General features: G+C 36.7%; 1 pseudogene; it reads left to right on the plus strand.

Annotated features, from left to right (window-relative positions):
• Positions 1-2,514: 2,514 nt before the first annotated feature.
• LOC132492243 (ribosomal protein eL42-like) lies at positions 2,515-2,820 on the plus strand (annotated as a pseudogene).
• Positions 2,821-7,703: the final 4,883 nt, after the last annotated feature.

A 7,703-nucleotide genomic window follows, 5' to 3' on the forward strand; every position in this document is an offset into this window, starting at 1 on the left:
ACTCAGAGACTGCAGAACTCATCTTGAGTATGCAAATTTGAAAGTTGTTAACAGGTAGCCTAACAGGTAAGGTTTATGCACAAAGCTATACAATTAGGCTTACAATCATCTGTTATAGATCTGCAGCATTTGTCTTCCTCCATTTTATTTCTTCTCCAGTTATATAATCTTAAGTCTGGGCCCTGAAATCTCAGAGGGAACAGATCTGGTAGGTTTGGGTCTTCTTTACCCATTCCCATATCATCACCCAAATTACAATATAGTGCAATTTGGGTCTTTATTAACAAGTTACCATTTTCAAAGATACTGCACAATCTTACCACATTAATGAACTCTCATCCACACAGTCCCAGAGGAAAAGAAGGAACAAAAATTCCAATTACTGAATCCATTTGCTAAGAAAACCAAGTTCCCTGTAAGTGGAGCCTATCATATTTTTCTAAACCTTTCCCTTGAGTTTGGTAATTCAGTTACACAACATTCTTATGGCTAAGTTTCTCTTCTGTTGCTTCACTTTTGGTCCAGATGTTCTCTTTGATTTTTATTTCTTTGTTCCTTTTGCTGTGCTATTTAGAGTGGTGGTTTTTATAAACTTTTATGAGACATTGTATGTTATCAAGCACCTCAGGGATTGGATCTATTCATTTCTCCATTCTGTACTCATTACCACCTCTTTCTCTACATGTTTGAATGTTCTGTGTGTATGAAACTGTAGCTCGTTCCTATGGCAAGTGAAAGTACTGACAACATAGGTCCTTGTACAAGGTACTTCCTCTCTGACGGAGATAGAAATAGAATATACAAATAGTATGAAAAAATGTGTATGCGAGAAACACAAGTAAAGGAAAACGAATCCGCTGTACTTATGACACAGTAAGAATAGTTTTATAGTTTGACCAGGCTCAGCTACAGGACATAGTGGGAACTCTGCAGCTTCAATGATTGGCCCAAAAAGTACTGAGCTTGAGTTACTTCTACTTTCTCTCCACTTGACTGAGCAACTAATGCATGCCAGGTAGTATGCTAGTCAGTCTTCATTTTTATTTACCTGACTCAGTGCTTAGCTTGCCACTTACAATATTGGCTAATTAACTAAAAGATCAAGCCAAGACAACAAATTTGAGGGTTTGTCCAAGGCAAGGGAAGACAGTTGACTCAAAGGCGACAAACTGTGGAGTGGCAGTACTACAGTTGTAAGTGATTGGTCCATTAAAAGCAGAATCCTGGTCAAGTCTTTCATATGCTGGCTACCTACTCTGTAATCAAACTGTGCTAAGTCTCTGCCTACAAAGAGTATAGGTATCACAGGAGAAGTATATATAAGATTCAGTGGAGGTACAAAGAACAGAAAAATCTAACCCCAGAGGGAAGGTGAATAAGTAAGGCAGGGATACAAGGTATCCAATGACCCAAGCAACTGGATTATAGTTTAGAATAGAGCTACATTCCTCGAAAGTAAACTAGCCAATCTAAAACCCAAACAGATACTGATACAAAACACCATGAATGAATAGCAAAAACATTATGTTTAATAAAATAAGAAAGACATAAATGAGTATATGTCCTAGGACTCCATTAGAAGAAGTTCAAGAACAGGCAAAACTACTCTATGGTGAAAGAAATCATAACAGTAGTGGCTTCTGCAGAGTACTGGCTGGAAAGAAGCATAAAGGAATTTTCTAGGGTGATGAAATATTCTATATCTTGTTTGAGTGTTAGTTACAAGACAGGATACATTTGTCAAAATTCATTAAATTGTGAACTCAAGATCATCTCAGTCTCTTAGTCTGCTTTATGCTTGGCTTCTCAGCCTCTCAGCCTTGGGCACTTATACATCAAACTCCTTGAAGATAAGGACAACAGCAAATATTTGGTTCATTTCAGTGCATTTCCCTGCTCTTCAGTAACTGGGGCCCTCAAGTCCTGAAGGACATGATAGCTCAGCAATACCAGTAAACAATTCATTTTGTATATTATTTTTTAACATCTTTATTGGAGTGTAATTGCTTTACAATGACTTGTTAGTTTCTGCTGTATAACAAAGTGAATCAGCTATACATATACCTATATCCCCATATCTCCTTCCTCTTGCATCTCCATATATTATTATTATCATTTTTATTCTACTATTTTTGTCTTATCGAGACACAAGCCAGTCCATTCCATCCAGAAGTAAAGGCCTAAAGTAGATTTTAATAAAACAGTGTTGTGCCAACTGAGGAGCCATATGGAAAAAGATAAAACTGAGTCTGTTCTTCACACTGTACACCTGTATGAATATTAAGTGGATCAGAATAAGAAACTACATAGAGGAAAAAACATGAATACATTCCTTTATAAGGCAAGGGCAGATAAAATTTTCCTCTGATTCAAAATCTAGAAGCAACAGAGGAGTGACTTGACAAATTTAAATACATCAAAATTAATAACTAAAAAATCTGCATAATGAAACACTATATACAGAGTGAAAAAGTAGATGAGCTTTCTTTCCATGATGATAGTGCCCCAACCAACATGGTAAATGTTCCTAAAACTTGCTGGACTTTCTGTAAGACATATGGCAAGCACCAACCCCACAAACTGGCACCGTACACAAAACGGTAAGGATTTTCTATATGTCCAGGGCAGGAGGATTTATGACAGGAAGCCGAATTATTATGGTAGGCAGACTAAGCCAGTTTTCCAGAAAAAGGCTAAAACTATAAAGAATATTGTGCTCAGGTTTGAATGTGTTGAGCCCAACTGCAGACCTAAGAGAGATGTAAGCATTTTGAACTGGGAGGAGATAAGAAAATAGAGGGCCAAGTGATCCAATTCTAAGTTTCACCTCTTGTTTTACTATGAAGACAATAAAATCTTGAGGTTATGTTCACTTCAAAAAAAAAAAAAAAAAGATTAATGACAAACTCAGAAAAATGTTTGCAACTTAGAGTTTTGATATCCTTATTATTTCAAGCACTCCTCATAATTGAGAAGAAAATGATCAAGTTCTTAATACAAAAATTGACAAGAGATATGAAGAGAACACAGAAAAGGAAATTAAGATGCATCTGTGTGTGTGTGTATGTGTGTGTGTGTGAAACTAATGCTAACTTCTCATTCCTAACTAGGGAAATGGAGATTTTTAACTATATTCTGTAGACTTAATTTTAGTACTACTATTAGTTTTTCTATTTTTAAACCATTATAGGTACTTGGATAAGTTGAGTAAGTAATTGTTTTAATGTTGGTGAGAATAAGGATTTTCAGTTTGAGAGACAAAAGTCCTAGAAATAAAAACCCTACATCTCAAAATTGAATTAGAAATATTAATGTAAAATTAGTTCATCTCTTTTGTTTTAAAAAAGACCTGGAAGCAGTGGAAAGTGAGGTGCAATGAGCAACCCTAGAACCCAGATTGTGATCTCTAATTCCCGTTCCCCGCAAAAAGGAAGGAGGAAGTTCTTTGGGAAAAGATTGAAACCAAGTCCACCATAGCTCATACCCTCTTGACCAAGTAGATGAGTGGCAATTTTTCTATATAGAATACTTATAGCTAACAAACACATGAGGAATGTTAGAATTAGAAACTCGCTATTTTGCAAGGTCTAATGAAAAAACATTTTCAAACAATTGTCATGAATGCACAGTAAAACTATTAAGAGAAAAGTTGAAGTGACCAAGAAGCATTCAGCATTACCAAACATTAGAATACTGGACATTTTATATGTCTCTAGCTGTGAATTTGAGGTACACAGTACCATTTATGAGGTTTACAGAAAAAATTTAATGTGATCCAGTCATACCTTTATATCTAAGTTCATTCTGCCATAATGTGGATCATGCAGGAGCAGGTAAAATTGTGCCACTGTAAGTAAATCCAGTCGTAAAAGACAACTGGTCCAATTTTTTCAACAAGTCAATGGCATGTGAGAAAAAATAGAAAGAGAGACTATTCTAGACTAACAGTTAAGGAGATGTTTAAGAGCCATAACAACCATATGCAATGAGTAAATCTTTTTTTGAGAAAAAATAACTAAAAACATATTTTTTATACCACTGAAGAAATTTTAACATGAACTAGGCATTCTAAGTTATTAGGGAATTATTGGGGTTTTTTTTAGGTGTAATAATAGTATTATGGTTATGTGACAAAATATCTGTTTTAAGAATATATACATACAGAAGTGGATTAAAATGACAAATGCATTTACTGTCGGTGTTAAATACTATATATATTTCACTACATCATTTGTAGAAATTAAGCTTTTTACATGTTTTAAATTATGTGTTAATGACAAATGTAAGTACGAGTCTTTTTATAACATTTATTTATACTGCCTCAATTCCTAGCTAATCTTGAGGTGGGGTAGTTCATATTTCCGAATAATTCACAGGAGGCAGAAAAGAGATTTATAACTAACTCTTGTTAGAGTGTGAGGCATTATCATTTTTATATCATATTCCCATTAAATAATTCATCTCTAGTAACTCTGACTTTTATCCATGAGTCACTGTATAATAGAAAAACCTTTTTCCATCTAAGAAAAGGGGCAGTGAAGTATGCTATTTTTAAAACAAGAAAAAATTGACAGTTTTCAGTGGATGGAATCAGAACTCAGGATTAATGGAATAGTCCCCAAGGATGGTCAAATGTGATTCTCTGCAGATGGCTGCACAGGATGACACTTCATAAAACATCATTTCTCTGCTAAGCTGCACAGCATCTCTGGTGCTTCAGACATATTGTTTATCTCATCAAGAGAAGCAGGTTCTAAAGGTAAGAACTGAACAAGTGCCATTGTGCAGGAAATGGAGCAGATGGCCCATCTATTATGGTCTGCCTTTACTTGATGAGAGGCTGATCCAATCCCAAACAGACCAGTTGCCAATTAAAAGAGGTCTTGGCTGAGGGAATCTGTACTTTCCTGTGACAGATAATCGGCTTATCCATTTTCTCAGACTCTGCCCCCTATCCATTTCCATCACTGACCTCTCCAGAAATGAAGAAGCCCCTTATGACCAGTTCTGTGAAATATTTCTTTGATACTTACTAATGAATGTCTGGATTTTACCCAAACTTCTTACCCCAGTTCTAGGCTACATTTTGTTTTCACACTCCTTCTAGCCTGATCACTAACAAAGAAATGTGTCTGTGTTTTGTAAAAGAACTTCAAAGACATGGATTAAACATGAGATTTGTTTTGACTTCCTTCTAACACAGAAATGGGCTTTATTGGGCTTCCCTGGTGGCGCAGTAGTTGAGAATCCGCCTGCCAATGCAGGGGACATGAGTTCGCGCACCGGTCTGGGAGGATCCCACATGCCGCGGAGCGGCTGGGCCCGTGAGCCATGGCCGCTGAGCCCGCGCGTCCGGAGCCTGTGCTCCGCAGTGGGAGAGGCCACAATGGTGAGAGGCCCGCATACCGCAAAAAAAAAAAAAAAAGAAATGGGCTTTATTAACGGTTCTTTCTAAACACATTTTAGGATTGTAACATTTTGGAAGAATGGAATTTGTTTAAATTTTCACAAAAATGGGTGTAAAAAGATATTATGATTAGCAGGCATATTTTAACTTTCAAAGTTTAGGATCCTGAGCTCCAGTGTTATTTAAGGAAAACAATATGAGTCTGAAGACCATCAAGATTAAATGTCTAGTGCCAAGAACCAGGAGTCTACCTTGAGGGAGGAGAAGGGAGTTTTCTGTTTATAAGAGGATCCTTTGACCAGGTCAGTCAGCTCATGATAGTTAGCAGACAGCCTGAGTAACATGGATCAAGGTATGAGCTACATAGCAAAGCAATGGGCCAAAAACTTGCCACATCTGAAGAAAACCTGAAAGAAATAGTAAACCAGAAGAAGAGGGCAGTGATTTGGATACAAAAGAGTAGGGAACAAATAATGTATGCATGCAGAATTAGATCAGCTCTGGAAAGAATTTGGCTCTGTGTTTTTTTAAACTTTGGTATGCTTTTTTTCTCAAAGTTGGGGCATTTTCCTACCACACCCCAAATCTGTTAGATAATAAACCCTCTGGAAGCAGACTCCATATCTATGTTGTTTGCCACTCTTTCTCTAATGCCTACCACAGTGCTTGATATCTAGCAGGTGCTCAATAAATTCCTTCAATAAAGGAATGCCTAGCACAGTGTAGAAACTGAGTAATTAATCTCTAAAATAATAAGTGAATGTTGACTAATACCCTGGGCATGACTAATATGGAACAATATTTTTTGTTCTTTTTTGTGCTGAATTCAGGAGAAATTGGAGGACTTCCTCTCTGGTATTCAGAACATGGAGCCTGGGATTAATTCTTCTGTAACCCAGGCATTGAAACTATTTCAACTTATATCTGAGTGCTTGAATTGTTAGAAATTTCAGGGGAATCAAAAGTTTCTTCTTATAAAGAAACTTAAAATATTCTGATCCTGCATATAAATTTTTTTAAACTTTTTTGACTTATTAAGAAATAGGTCTTTAACTTCTTTTTCCTGTATTTCATAACAGCTTTCAAAAAGATCTCCCTGCGTCCAGGCTTGTTTCCCTGCACTTCATCTTTCACATGCCTCCAGCATAACCTTGATAAAACTCAGATTTTATCAGGTCACTAACTCTCATGTTCCAAAATCCCTCCATGGTTCATAATTCATGCCTTAGCATGGCAGCAAATGCCCTTCATCTTCTATTTTCAGCCCCATCCAGGTCAGGCCTCTTTACCCACGGATCCCATCCATGTGCCACGCTCCTGCCATACCACACGTTTCATCAACCTTGAACTCTTCCATAACTTTTCCCTTGTTCTTTCTTCTGTCTTATATGATTCTTTCTTCATTTTCATCCTGGCAGTATCAAACTCCTCTGTCAAAATCTAGTTTAAATGCCACCTTCTCTGTGAAGCTTTTCTTGACTCATCCAGATAGAATTAATCACACTTTCTGTGTTCCCATACCTTAATGTAGAGTGAACAGATGGAAGCAAAAGCTTGGGAGCCAGGAAGATCTCATTTCCAATCCTGGTTCCTCTGCTCACTCTGACCTTGGACAAAACACTTAAGGACTCTGAACCTCCTATTTCTCTTTTATAAAGTGGATAATCATATCAACATGTCAGAGTTGCTGTAAAGATTGACTGTGATCATGGATACAAAACGCTTAGCATAGGTCTAAAACACTTAGCATAGGTCTTGGCTACATAGTTAAAACTCAAAGGAAGGTACTTACATTGCTTTTATCACCTTATTAGTATTTCCTCATTCATCACAATCTGATTGGTATTATAGGTAACTGCATACCTGCCTAATCATTGATACAATGATTTCCTGGGCTTGGATGGGAAAATGTACCACTATATCAGAACTGTTGTGTATGAAATCATTTGTGTTAAATTAACAGCATAAGTATATATGCTGTTATAAATTGTCCTCTCCATAGCTTTGCACATAATTGTCCCTGAAAAAGCAGCAGGACAGGAACTATCCATTTTTGCCTCCTTTTCACCCCAAAGTATGAAATTAACATGACTTTATAAAGGTTTTAGAGAATAATATATAAATCTACCTCTAACCTATATTTCTAACAACATAGCCGCTATAGGTAACTTGGGCTGAAATTGTATTAAGACTCCTGAATGATTCAGCTGACTCAGTTCAATTGCTACTTAAGTATGTGCTATGTCCAGGTCATTGGGAAAGCAGTGCAGAACAGAACACAAAAAGCTTTCTTTCT

The sequence above is a fragment of the Mesoplodon densirostris genome, chromosome 6 (genome assembly GCF_025265405.1).
Source record: "Mesoplodon densirostris isolate mMesDen1 chromosome 6, mMesDen1 primary haplotype, whole genome shotgun sequence".
NCBI classification, from domain to species: Eukaryota; Metazoa; Chordata; class Mammalia; order Artiodactyla; family Ziphiidae; genus Mesoplodon; species Mesoplodon densirostris.